General features: G+C 39.0%; 1 non-coding gene across 1 annotated transcript; it reads right to left on the bottom strand.

Moving 5' to 3' along the window:
- Nucleotides 1-1,900: 1,900 nt before the first annotated feature.
- TRNAE-UUC (transfer RNA glutamic acid (anticodon UUC)) lies at nt 1,901-1,972 on the bottom strand. Its single transcript has one exon. It is a non-coding gene; the product is annotated as a tRNA-Glu (tRNA).
- Between the last annotated feature and the right edge of the window lie 528 nt (nt 1,973-2,500).

Below are 2,500 nucleotides of genomic sequence, written 5' to 3'. Positions count from 1 at the left end.
AGGAAGGGGGTTTTGGATCCTTTGAAACCAAATAGTTAAAAGTCAAAAGTAAAAATGATTTGTGATATGAATTCAAATGGAGTATTGAGCAAAAGAATGGAATGAATGTCCAAAATCTATTGTGGTCAGCATTTTTTGCTGCAAAGAGCAAATCCAAGCTGGACTGACTGTATGCATGGCTTGTGTCGACCTTTCGACCTTTCAATGCGTGAATTATTACAGAAAAAGTGGCAATCCCATAGCAGGAATCGAACCAGTAAACTAAGAATACTGGTTGCTTGGTCAAATGGGATAACCCAAAGGGTCACAGAAAAAATGAGAGGCGTTAAAAAAAAAAAAAAAGAGTGTTGCTTTGATTAAAATTTTTTTTCCTTTCAACAGTTTAAACTTGACTCATTTGAACAGTAGTTAGGAGCTGGTGGCTTATTCTGATGGTTATGAGGTTTTCCCTCAGATAGGGTACAGTTCACTCCTTTTCTTTGACTAGGGAGCTTGAGAACTTTGCCATTCAGTTGTTAAATTCTACAGATTAGAATGGAAACTGGAGGCCAAAGGACAGGCCATACGAGTTGTTGAGTTCCTCGACATTTTGAAGTAAAAAAGGATAGTTGAGAATAGTTTGAGCTATGAAACCTATAAATGTGTTGTGCTAGAGTTAGAAATGAAGTGCCAAGACCCTAACGTTTTGCAATTTTGGCTGCAAAGTGCAAATTTTACCTGAATGCTTTTTTATGCAAACAACAGTGTCTGCCTTTGAATGTCAGAGATAGTACAGAAAAAGCAGCATTCCCATTCCGGGAGTCGAACCCGGGCTGCTTGGGTGAAAACCAGGAATCCTAACCGCTAGACCATATGGGAAGAGTTGTTCTCTCAAGACGTTCTCAATGTGAAAAAAGAAGAACTTAATTGCTTTGAGTAAGTAAGTTTGGCACATCCTTGCTAGAAGCTTGCCTCGTTAGCGCAGTAGGTAGCGCGTCAGTCTCATAATCTGAAGATCGTGAGTTCGATCCTCACACGGGGCACTATGCTTTAGATATTTTGTCTCCATCTTGACTAGACAGCCAGAACTGTATCCACTCAGTACCAAAAAACGTCAGATATAAAGGAAGGGGGTTTTGGATCCTTTGAAACCAAATAGTTAAAAGTCAAAAGTAAAAATGATTTGTGATATGAATTCAAATGGAGTATTGAGCAAAAGAATGGAATGAATGTCCAAAATCTATTGTGGTCAGCATTTTTTGCTGCAAAGAGCAAATCCAAGCTGGACTGACTGTATGCATGGCTTGTGTCGACCTTTCGACCTTTCAATGCGTGAATTATTACAGAAAAAGTGGCAATCCCATAGCAGGAATCGAACCAGTAAACTAAGAATACTGGTTGCTTGGTCAAATGGGATAACCCAAAGGGTCACAGAAAAAATGAGAGGCGTTAAAAAAAAAAAAAAAAAAAAAAAAAAGAGTGTTGCTTTGATTAAATTTTTTTTTCCTTTCAACAGTTTAAACTTGACTCATTTGAACAGTAGTTAGGAGCTAGTGGCTTATTCTGATGGTTATGAGGTTTTCCCTCAGATAGGGTACAGTTCACTCCTTTTCTTTGACTAGGGAGCTTGAGAACTTTGTTATTCAGTTGTTAAATTCTACAGATTAGAATGGAAATTGGAGGCCAAAGGACAGGCCATACGAGTTGTTGAGTTCCTCGACATTTTGAAGTAAAAAAGGATAGTTGAGAATAGTTTGAGCTATGAAACCTATAAATGTGTTGTGCTAGAGTTAGAAATGAAGTGCCAAGACCCTAACATTTTGCAATTTTGGCTGCAAAGTGCAAATTTTACCTGAATGCTTTTTTATGCAAACAACAGTGTCTGCCTTTTAATGTCAGAGATAGTACAGAAAAAGCAGCATTCCCATACCGGGAGTCGAACCCGGGCCGCCTGGGTGAAAACCAGGAATCCTAACCGCTAGACCATATGGGAAGAGTTGTTCTCTCAAGACGTTCTCAATGTGAAAAAAGAAGAACTTAATTGCTTTGAGTAAGTAAGTTTGGCACATCCTTGCTAGAAGCTTGCCTCGTTAGCGCAGTAGGTAGCGCGTCAGTCTCATAATCTGAAGGTCGTGAGTTCGATCCTCACACGGGGCACTATGCTTTAGATATTTTGTCTCCATCTTGACTAGATTGCCAGAACTGTATCCACTCAGTACCAAAAAACGTCAGATATAAAGGAAGGGGGTTTTGGATCCTTTGAAACCAAATAGTTAAAAGTCAAAAGTAAAAATGATTTGTGATATGAATTCAAATGGAGTATTGAGCAAAAGAATGGAATGAATGTCCAAAATCTATTGTGGTCAGCATTTTTTGCTGCAAAGAGCAAATCCAAGCTGGACTGACTGTATGCATGGCTTGTGTCGACCTTTCGACCTTTCAATGCGTGAATTATTACAGAAAAAGTGGCAATCCCATAGCAGGAATCGAACCAGTAAACTAAGAATACTGGTTGCTTGGT

The sequence above is a fragment of the Anomaloglossus baeobatrachus genome, chromosome 4, assembly GCF_048569485.1.
Source record: "Anomaloglossus baeobatrachus isolate aAnoBae1 chromosome 4, aAnoBae1.hap1, whole genome shotgun sequence".
In the NCBI taxonomy this organism is placed as follows: domain Eukaryota; kingdom Metazoa; phylum Chordata; class Amphibia; order Anura; family Aromobatidae; genus Anomaloglossus; species Anomaloglossus baeobatrachus.
This window is presented reverse-complemented; position numbering and strand designations above follow the sequence as displayed.